The sequence below is a fragment of the Alligator sinensis genome, unplaced genomic scaffold (genome assembly GCF_000455745.1).
Source record: "Alligator sinensis unplaced genomic scaffold, ASM45574v1 scaffold557_1, whole genome shotgun sequence".
Lineage (NCBI taxonomy): Eukaryota > Metazoa > Chordata > Crocodylia > Alligatoridae > Alligator > Alligator sinensis.
Genome location: NW_005842349.1, coordinates 730,023 through 741,686, shown reverse-complemented (window position 1 = coordinate 741,686; position 11,664 = coordinate 730,023).

Below are 11,664 nucleotides of genomic sequence, written 5' to 3'. Positions count from 1 at the left end.
TGGGGGGGGGGGGGGCACAGACAGTGGGGCAGAAGGGGCATATGCTTCACAAGATTTCTGTGTGGGGCTGCAGCGGGACTGGACCAGCTGTAGGCAGGAGCTGCCTCTGTGACCCAGCAGGCAGGACCCAGTGCAGGAGGGTGCACCTTGCCACCACGGTGAGGCGCAGCCATGGCAGCAGCAGTGGTGCAGTTATACCATACCCCCTGATGCTCATGGGTGGGCAACAGGCATCTTATTTGGGTGACCTTGATGGTGAAGCGCTCCCTCCCATGCCATTTCCTCCTGCTGGGCTATGGAGGAGGCTTCTGTCCAGTGCCAGACTAGCCATGCTGCAGCCCTGTGCCACACTGTGGGCACAACTGCCAGCCTGCAAGGGGAAACCCACAGTTTCCCATGCTTTTCTCCTTTAAAGGGAAAAATCAATGATTTTCTCCTTTAAAAGAGACAATCCACCTTTTTATCTGACAAAGATGAAAATCCGCAGCAAATGGAAAACCCAGATCTCTTTTTATCCATAGAACCAAGGACTTTTTAACTTTGAACTCTTGCCTGCTCAGAAATTGACTGGTGTGGATGGAGGATTAGATGCTAGAATTTCCCTGGCATGTAGCGAAAAGAAGAGAGAGAGATCTGCTGACTGGTCTTTAAGCAAGGGATGGAGCATTCCCCTGCCATGGGACATGGGAACCTTCTCAAGCCAAGGAAGCAGGAAGCCCAAGAGAAGTGTTGAAACAAACTGAATGTGAGATTTGTTGTGAAGCCTGCTGTTTTCCCAAGATCTGAACTCATAACATGCCCAGTAAGGGCAAAGTCTATGGGTCTAACCATGATATTAAAAAGCCTGTATTCATTTCTTGCTCCATGGTGCTGGAAAGAGGGGAATTTCTTAAGAATTTGTGGTGGACCTAACGGCTCAAACACTTTCTTCTGCTTCCTTATATGTTGACTTCCAGTCAATGACTAACATTTCTTTGTTGTTAATGAACTCTATTCATAGTGTAAAGCTTCTATTGCTACCTTAGTTGGCAATAAAGGAAAATGACCCATGCATCATATGTGATCTATTTACATCCTAAGTCTTTTGCTCAGCCTCTGGTTGGTACAATGCTGTATAAACTTTCCTCTTGTGAGCCAGAGTTCCCACTATGATGTTGCTGATGTATATTGATGTTACTGCTCATCCAGGAGAACACCATAATGGCTCCTATACAGGCTTTGGGTGAAATTACATGTTAGAACATAGCAAGTGCTAATTGTAAGGAATGTTAGGCTGTGTTAAGGTTAAGTAATGCTAGTGATCAGTCATATTTAAGGGTAACTTCCTTAATGTTCCCTGATCAGACCTTCTGCTACAGGGCTGGTGAACAAGGGTGTGGCTAGGCAGTGCAAGTCTACTCTGTGCCTTCCCTGCTGGTCAGTAGGGCCGTGCAAAACAGCACCATTTCATTTAAACTTCCATTTTAATGGGACAGTGTTTTGTTTTGAGTTTCATTTTGTTTCAAAGCACTGTTCCATTTCGTTTCATTGAAACTGTTTCATTGTTTCGATGATGTTTCAAGGTTTCGCCCATAGGCTATAATGGGGGAGCATGAAAATGCCTATACCTTTGTCATTTTTTGGCAGATTTGGATGAAAACAGCAGGGATGGTAGGCATGGGGCATGAAGCCTGCTACATTTTAAGGGGATTGAGGTGCAGTTTCCCAGAAACCCCTTCACCTCAAAGTCTTGTAAGCAAAACTCATATCATTTGTGTTAAAGCACAGCAGAGTGAAAACAGCAGGCATGATAGCCCTTGCTGAGGACACAAAGTCTGCCAAGTTTCAAGGAGATACATGCAGGGGTTTCTGGGAAACTGCACCTTAAACTGCTGACAAGCAAAACTTGTGACGTGTGACTTTGTGTGCGTGTTAAGGCAGGCCCTGATTGGCACTGGGGCCTCTACACAACACGGTAGTGTGCCCCAATGTGGCCGCCTCCTCCCCTACAGCCTCAGTCTGGTCTGCCACTTTAAATAACAACAGGTAATAACTTAGTAAGCAGCACAGTAGCACCAGCAGCATCTCAGGCAGCCAAACTGTGACAGAGCTTTCCTTTCCTTTCCTTTCCTTTCCTTTCCTTTCCTTTCCTTTCCTTTCCTTTCCTTTCCTTTCCTTTCCTTTCCTTTCCTTTCCTTTCCTTTCCTTTCCTTTCCTTTCCTTTCCTTTCCTTTCCTTTCCTTTCCTTTCCTTTCCTTTCCTTTCCTTTCCTTTCCTGCAGGAGCTTCTTCTCCAGCAGCTGCCAGAGAACTCTCCCTGCCAGCCGCAGCCCTGGGGTTTAGACGTACCCAGGGCCCTGCCTTTTTTCAGTCAGTTGACTGGGGACAGGTGCTAGGGATGTAGGTTGTAGTCATGTTGGTCTAAGGACATGGCTCTGGTGGAGAAGGTTCTTTGGGTCAATCTGGTATCTTTTAGTAGACCAACTGAACAGTTGGAGAAATATATCTTAGCAAGACTTCAGGTTGAAAAATCCTTTGTCAGGCTGAGGAAGCACCTCTAATTGGTGTGTGTGTGCTCTTCCTGGATGGAAGGAATAGTAAAGAAGCCAGCGGCTGGCATGCAATGCAGGCAAGAAAGCCAATCAGTAAAAATGGAAATGGAGGTGCCAGGGAGTAAGGGACAGGCTGGGCTGTGGAGGCGAAGTGGGATGTAGCAGTGCAGGTAAAAGTGGAGAGGTACCTGTGGAGTCAGATGTCCGCCAGGTTGTAGTGTGTCAGAATTCCAGCATTTATACTGAGTCCATGAGTTTCTGTACCTAGGAGGTTGATGAAGTGCTGTTCATAGGCTCATCTGTGAAAAGTGGTTTGTAAATTCAAACAAGCACTGAACCTCGCTAATCTCATCACCAGAAGCCAACTTTCTATAGCTTAAAACACACCAAATGGATCCAGGACATGTCATGACAAGGCATGCAAAACCTGCCAACAATATCTCCAGTATGGAGATATCTTCACAATACAATACATATCTCCATCAGGGCACCAAGTGCCCTGATGGAAAATACATGGAGACACCAACCAACAACTGCGCACCAAAATGAGCACACACCAAAAATCTATCAAAGACAAAAACAGAACATGATCTGTCTCCAATCTCTCAGGCCTGATCCTCAAAGGGAATATACAAACCACTTTTCACAGATGAGCCCATGAACTGCACTTCATCAGTGTCCTAGGCACAGAAACACCCTGTCCCTCACCCCCTGATGCCTTCATTTCCATTTTCACTGACTGGCTTTCTTGCCTGCATTGCATGCCAGCCTCTGGCTTCTTTACTATTCCTTCTATCCAGGAAGAGCAGACACACCAACTGCAGGTGCTTCCTCAGCCTGACAAAGTCCTACCAGGCCCCCCCAAACCTGGCACAGTGCAGTTTTAGTGGTCATGCCCAGGACCTGGGGCCTTATCCTTCCCCATAGCCCCAGTCCATACCTCCAAGTTCATCCTGGCATGGGAGCTCAGCAGGGACATGTTTTTCTCCTGCTGGCTGGTGATGCAGTGAGTGCCGCCTCCAGCTCTGAGAGCAGGGCATTAAATGGTTTTGAAAAAAAGAAATAGGTGTGGATGGAGTAAGGAGGGTGGCATTCACACCATCTGCACCTGGAGTTTGGGGAACGCCAGCAGCTGGAGGTTCACCTTGAGGAACACCAGCTGCTTCACCAAACCAGGATCCAAGGAGGTATGGTAGGGTGTCACTACATCACCAGCAATGCTGAACACCCACACACTTGGAACACTGGTTGGTTGACAGGACAGGTGTTCACAGGCAACCATGGCCAGATCCTGCCACATCTGGCTGCAGCTTATCCAGTAGGCCAAGGGGTCACACAACAATGGGTCCATGTCCTCAGCAAGATAGGCAGCCACCAAGGCCAGAGAGCTATCTGCCTGATGGTGGGGTCTGGTGCATCTGGACCCCACCATGGAAGCCATGCCCTTGGCCCACATTGACAGCACTTGTGGTGGAGGAGGAGACTGACTGGTGGATGGCATGCTGGCATGGGACAGTGGATCCCCCTCTTGTATGCTCCCCTTCACCCTCAGGTCACATATGGCAGCCAGCATGTGGACTGTACTGGACCACAAGAGATCAAGCAGTTTCCTGATGCCCTCCTTTAGCCACCTCACCAGTGCCTGCACGTCTGGTGATAACGGCTTGCCCCAGTCAGGAACATTAATCCCCTGGAACTTCTCCATTTGGTTCTGATGTTCCCTCACTACCAGAATCACCTGGCTAAGGAGGGCATCACTAGCACTGAGGGTCTCAGTGGCCTCGAGGAAGGGCTTGAGGACCACCAAGATCTGGGAGATGGTAACCCACTCAGCTCTGTTAAGGGAGCAGCTGATCCCAATCTCCCCAAGCAAGGCCATCTCATGGATGGCCTTCTTTTGCTCCACCAGCCTCTCAAGCATCAGGTATGTGGATTTCCACCGAGTCTATGTATCCTGAATGATTTTGTGCTGTGGGATGTTCAGCTATGTCTGTTTGTCCCACAGCATCTTGCCCTCCTTGATGCTCCAGTGGAAGTAGCTTGCCACCTTCCTGCATTTGGAAATGAGCTTGCTGGTGGTGCTGGTGCCATCACCAGCAGCTCTGTCCCCCTCCAAGGTGTCCCTGACAATGAAGTAAAACTTGTGTGCCACACAGCGTATGCCAACAAAGTTGGCATCATGAACTGTCTTGACTATATTGGGCCGATTGTTGGTGACCATGAACCCACGGGTGAGCTCACCCTGCCCAATGAGCCAGCCCTGCACCAAGCGGTTCATGGCCCCCATGATCTCTGTTGCTGTGAGGGTCTCATCCATCACTCTGGCTTGAAGGAGAGCCCACCAACTAGTCACACCAGTGCCCTGTGAGGGAGAGGTATGCATGATCTCCACCCTGGCTGCTCCAGATGTCTGAGGTGAAGTATAAGGCCACCTGCAGACCTGCTTTGCGCAGCTTCTCCCTCAAGTACTCCCTGCATGCCTCATATAGGGAGGGCACCATCATCTTGCTGAAGGTGGTTCATTGCAGGCACTTGGTAGGATGCCATAAGCACCATGAGTTGCCTGAAACCTGGCCACTCAACTAAGGAGAAGGGCTTGCCATCAACAGCAAGCATCTCCCCACTGCTTTAGGTGATCTCGCTCGCCCTTGCAATGTGCCCCGCTTTCTGTCTGCCTTTCCCCCACTGTTCCAGGGTGACCTGCTTCTGCTTTGGGGGGATGGTGGCTTTGGAGTGAGAGGGGGACTTCCCTTTAGGCACACTCCTGCTGGTGCCAGGCTGAGGGGGAGCAAGGACAAGGGGGTAATGCCTGCAGAGATGCCTCAGCATCCCCATGGTGCTCATGTGTTTTGTTCCCTGCCCTGGCTGGTTTTGGCAGTGCAGGCAGATAGCATATGTGGGATCATCTGCCAGCTCAGAATGATCCCAGGCCACACTACCCACTCACTTTTGGGGTGCGGGTGCATGTGTGGATGCTGCAATTTCCCCCTCTTGAGCAGGCAGAGGCACAGCAACAGGAGGAGCAGACTCAGCTGAGCTACTTGCCTCCACAACCTCTATCTCAGCCTACAACAAAGTGCCTTCTGGGGAAGGAGACCTGACTCTATGGGAATCTTGAGGGATGTGGAGCACAAACTCAGATGATTCCTCATCCTTCCCCAGAATTTCCCTTGCTAGGGCACTCAGATCCAGCTCCAGCTCTTCCTCTGGCACTGGAAGACTCAGGATGCGAAGTGAAATGGGGGTGGAGGAGATTATCATGCTGGTGCTGATGCTTGTTGTCATGGTGGTGGTGGGGGGTGGGGGGTTATGGCTGCTGCTCTTGGAGGGGATGCAGACTCAGGCACAGGCAGTGGACCGGCACTGCTCCCCTCTCCTTGCTGCCTGTAGAACTAGTGGAAGCCTCATGCCTGCTTATTGTAGCAAAGAGGCTGTATGAGACTTCCAGAGGTTTAACCAGATTCACAGTTTACATTTTAAGATAAAAAAGAAATTAAAATGTAAATATTCTTGGCCTACCTCTTTAGCAAATACGAAAATTTAAAATATTTCATTCTCTCTTCAGGGGCCACACAGATATCTACATCTCACACATTCCAGACAATACATCTGTAACAACTTACCTTCATTGGGGTGAGAGAGAGTTTCTGAAATTGATGAGTATTAAACAGTGATTCTGTTTAGAGTGTTAATCTAGAATTTGACATTCTATAATCTCACTGCATTTATCCTTTAAGAGTTCAATTCTGCTTTACTGGGGTGAAAGAGAGGGTACATAGTTAACCATGGAAATTAAATGACAAATTATCCCATTTTTTCTTGGTCTTGTTTTGAGGTGTTTCTTAGTGAATGGCTCCAGACTCCTGTGACTTTTTCTGGAGGTGGTTAATGGCTTGAAGATTGTATTTAAAGGTTTGCTTTTTGGGAATTGGTTTATAGGTGTGTGTGTGTGTGTGTGTGTGTGTGTGTGCATTAGAATGGTTCAGGATTGGCAGCAGGGATTCATTTCTAAAAGCCTGGGTCTCTCATACAGTTTTCTCAGTGTTCAGAAGCAGACAGGCCATCTAACAAACAAGGACACATTGTCTGAGAAACTGGGGGCATGTACCACACTGTTATATAACATGAAATAAGGTGGCACCAGCTCACAAGGCCAAAGATGAGGGCCTAAAATTCCTGTTTTGGGAAGGGTGTGCATGTGATGAGCTTGGAAATGTATTGACGAAACAGAAAATGGAGAGTGTGACGAATACAGAGACCAGTGATAGCTATGGATGAAGAGTCATCAGGAGGGAAGGGGAATACAAAAGCAGAGACTTGAGAGTAACAACGGGTTTTCCTCCCCATCCTTCTCTGCGAAAGGGTCCCTGAGAGAGGTCCATGCCCCCCCGGGAGGGGTCCCTGAGGCCACCATGGACATAGGGCACATCACCAGCCCATTTCATCCACCTCTCATCCACCTCTGGCATGGCACCAGAGGACTGGAAAAGGGCCAATGTGGTTCCCATTTTCAAAAAAGGGAGGAAAGAGGACCCAGGAAACTATAGGCCCATTAGTCTTACCTTGATCCTGGGTAAGCTTTTTGAGAGAATTATCCTGGTGCATGTCCGTGAGGGGCCAGCAGGGGAGGTTATGCTTAGGGGCAACCAACATGGGTTCCTTAGAGGCAGGTCCTGTCAGACCAACCTGGTGGCCTTCTATGACCAGGTCACAAAATCCTTAGATGTAGGTGTTGCAGCGGACATAGTCTTTCTGAACTTCAGGTCGGCCTTCAACACTGTCTCTCACCCCATTCTCATTAAAAAACTAGGGGACTGTGGCGTTGACACCTACACAGTCAAATGGGTCACTAACTGGCTGGAGGGCTGCACCTAGAGGGTGGTGGTGGATGGGTCTTATTCGACCTGGAGGGATGTGGGCAGTGGGGTTCCACAGGGCTCAGTCCTCGGACCCGCGCTGTTCAACATCTTAATCAGCGACTTGGACGAAGGGGTAAAAAGCACCCTGTTCAAATTCGCAGATGGCACTAAGATGTGGGGGGAAGTGGGCATGATAGAAGGGAGGAATAGGCTGCAATCAGACCTAGACAGGTTACAGGGGTGGGCGGATGAGAACAGGATGGGTTTCAACACTGACAAGTGCAATGTATTGCACCTGGGGAGGAAGAACCAGCAGCATACTTACAGGCTGGGGAACTCCCTTCTCATCAGTGAAGAGTTAGAAAAGGATCTTGGAGTCATTATTGATGCCAAAATGAACATGGGCCAACAGTGTGGGGACATGGTCAGGAAGGCCAACCGCACCTTGTCACGTATCCACAGATGCATCTCAAGCAGGTCCAAGGAGGTGATCCTCCCCCTCTATGCGGCACTGGTCAGGCCACTGTTGGAGTACTGCATCCAGTTCTGGCACCGCACTTCAGGAGGGATGTGGACAACATTGAGAGGGTCCAGAGGAGGGCCACCCACATGATCGGGGGCAGCAGGTCAGGCCCTACGAGGAGAGGCTGAGGGACCTGAACCTGTTCAGCCTCCACAAAAGAAGGCTGAGGAGGATCTAGTGGCCATTTACAAACTAGTCAGAGGGGATCAACAGGCATTGGGGGAGTCCCTGTTCCCCCGAGCAATTACCAGGAGTGACAAGAAATAATGATCACAAGCTGGCAGAGGGTAGATTCAGGCTAGACATCAGGAGGTGCTACTTCACTGTCAGGGCGGCTAGGATCTGGAACCAACTTGCAAGAGAAGTGGTGCTGGCTCCTACCCTGGGGGTCTTTAAGAGGAGGCTAGATGAACACCCTGCCGGGGTCATTTGACCCCAGTACTCTTTCCTGCCATGGCAGGGGGTTGGACTTGATGAACTGCTCGGGTCGCTTCTGACCCTACCAACTACGAAACTATGAAACCCCAATGGGGAGGGGGGGAACTTAGCATTCCACTTCGAGGCTGCTGACAACTGACACCTCAAGAAAGAGCCTTCAGAGTGAAGCCTGTGTCCTGGCTCTGGTGTCATTTCTTGACTCTGATGACAGCCCTGCTTTTTGGTTTGTATTGTTTCTTTTCTGTTATCACTGTGTATCAATAAACTTGCCTATTATCGAATGGAAGGGTTGTGGTCAATCTAAGGGTTGGGTCATTCCTGCCCCCTCCCCGCCGCAAACAAGGCATCTGTATCCTAAATCTAGAGTCCGCAGTGTGCATGCCACTATTTCCTTTTCTCCTTAAACCAGAGAAAAACAGAAGAATTCAAATAAATACTTTAACTCTGCCTTTAAGGACATGGAAAGCTACAACCAGGTAGGGTGTATCATTGCCTTTGGCGCGCGCGCGCGCGCGCACACACACACACACACTGTCCTTCCCTCGTTGCTCTCTCTGTCTCTCTCTCTCTCTGCCTCCCTCCTTCCCTCCCTCATTGCACGGACATGCACATGGACACAGAGACACACCCTTCCTATTCCTGGTCCCAGGGTACCAGCATGGGCCCCATGCTCCTGTGTTCCAGTGATGTAGCCAGAAGCCACATGGTGCTGGAGAGACTGGTGGGTGGGCGGTAGTGGGCAGGAAAGTGAGGAAATGGCAGCTACGGGTGAGGTGGAGTGGCAGTAAGTGGGTGCGTGGGAGCACAGCGACAGGTGGGCGGGAGTGTGGGGCCTGTGCTGGTGTCCCAGGGACAGCACTGGTGGAGCCCAGAGTGGGGCAGCAGGAGTATGGGGCCTGGGTTGGTAGGGGCTCTGTGGAGTTGGGCTGGCTCTCCCTTCTCCTTGCTTGCTTAGTCTGGCCTGGCTCCATAGAGCCACTGCTGGCCCAGATCCCATGTTCCTGCTGCCCCACTCTGGGCTCCTGCTAGCCTTGGCCCTGGGACAGCAGCGTGGGCCCTGAGCTCCTGCCCAGCTGTCACTGCACTCCCATGCACCTGCTCACTCCCATGCACTCCCCCACGTGCCTCCACTTTCCCCACTTTCCTTCCTGCCTCTGCAGTGCTCTGGCACCATGTGGTTTCTGGCTACATGGCTATGACTGCAGGACTCAGCAGGAGCTGGCCCGGCCTGGTCCCGAGGACTGGGGAATCGCCCGTGGTCCTCCCCTGCCTCCCCCTGACACCCACTCTTATCTGAATTTCTCTCTCTGGTGCAAGGAGGTGAAAACAGCCCCACGGTCCCAAGCCAGAAGCCTCTGCTATGCAAAGGCTTCCAGTTGGGAGGGAGTGGGAGGTAGGGCTTGCTGCTAGGCTCCTGGGTCACTACTCAGGACTTGCTGCTAGGCTCCTGGGTCACTGCCACCAGCTTCCCCTGGGTCCTATTGCTTCTGTCTCCTGTCATCTTTGACAGGCAGCCAGGAGCAGATAAATATTAATTTTCTAAATGTTTTAGGGGCCCCACAGGCTGGATAGAATGGCCTGGTGGGCCAGATCCAGCTTGCAGGCCATATTTTGCCTGCCCCTAACTTAGAATCATAGAATCATAGAAAATTTAGGATGGAAGGGACCTCAGGAGGTCATCTAATCCAACCCCCCTGCTCAAAGCAGGACTGTTCCCAACTAGATCATCCCAGCCAAAGATTTGGCTGGCCAGGTCTTAAAAACATCCAAGGATAGAGATTCTGCCACCTCTCTAGATAACCTGTTGCAGTGTTTTACTCCTGTTAGTGAGAGAATTTTTCCTAATATCTAAACTAAACTTCCCTCGCTGCAACTTGAGCCCATTGCGCCTTGTTATCTGCCACCACTGAGAACAATCAGGTCCATAATCTTTCCAACTCCCCTTCAGGTAGTTGAAGGTTGCTATTAAATTCCCCCTCAGTCTCCTCTTCTCTAGATTAAATATGCCCAGTTCCCTCAGCTTGTCATCATAAATCATGTCCCCTAGCCCCCAAACCATTTTTTGTTTCCCTCTGCTGGACTCTCTCCTATTGTTCACATCCTTTCCATAGTGGAGGGCCCAAAACTGAACACAGCACTCCAGATGTGGCCTCACTAGTGCTGAATCAAGGGGAATAATTACTTTCCTTGACATGCTGGCAACACACCTACTGATGCAGCCCAGTATGCTGTTAGCCTTCTTTGCAACAAGGGTGCGCTGTTCTATTATACTCAGCTTATTGTCCATTGTAACCCTCAGTTTCCTTTTATGCCAGCCAGCCTGTCAGCCCCCAGCCTGTAGTAATGCATGGGATTATTCTATCCTAAACGGAGGACTTCGCACTTGTCGTTGTTGAACCTTATGGGATTCCTTTTGGCCCAATCCTCCAATTTGTCTAGGTCACTCTGAATCCTAGCCCCACCCTCCAGAATATCTGCTAGACCCCCTAGCTTAGTGTCATCTGCAAACTTGCTGAGGGTATACTCTATGCCATTTTCTAAATTGTTGATGAAGACATTGAACAAAACTGGCCCCAGGACCGACCCCTGGGACACTCCACTGGACACTGGCTGCCAGCTAGACACTGAATCATTGATTTCTACTCTTTGAGTCTGATGCTCCAGCCAATTTTCTGTCCACCTTACAGTCTGTTCATCCAGCCTATACTTCCTTAGCTTTCCTGCAAGAATGTGGAGGGAGACCGTATCAAAAACCTTGCTAAAATCAAGATATATCACATGCAGTGGTCTCCCTGTATCCACAGAACCAGTCACCTCATCATAGAAGGTAATCAGGTTGGTCAGGCATGAATTGCCCTTGGTGAATCCATGCTGACTGTTCCTAATCACTTTTCTTCTCCAAATTCATGGAAATGGATTCCTGGAGGATCTGCTCCATGATTTTTTCCAGGGACTGAGGTGAGGCTGACTGGTCTATAGTTCCCTGGATACTCCTTTTCCCCTTTCTTAATAGGCACTATGTTTACCCCTTTTCAGTCATTCAGGACCTCTCCTGATCACCATGAATTTTCAAAGATGATGGCTAGTGCAGTAGTCTGGGAGCTGACCTTGCCTGTGAAGACTAAGGCAAAGAAGGCATTGAACACCTCAGCCTTTTCTGAATCCTCTGTCACTAGGTTTTCTCCCCCATTCAGTAAGAGACCTCTTTCCCTGATCCTCCTCTTGCTACCTACATACTTCTGTTCTCAGTTTTGAATGTCAATCTAGAATTATTTCAGGGTTGTTTTTAAATGGCCCCTGCATCTTTTCCATGG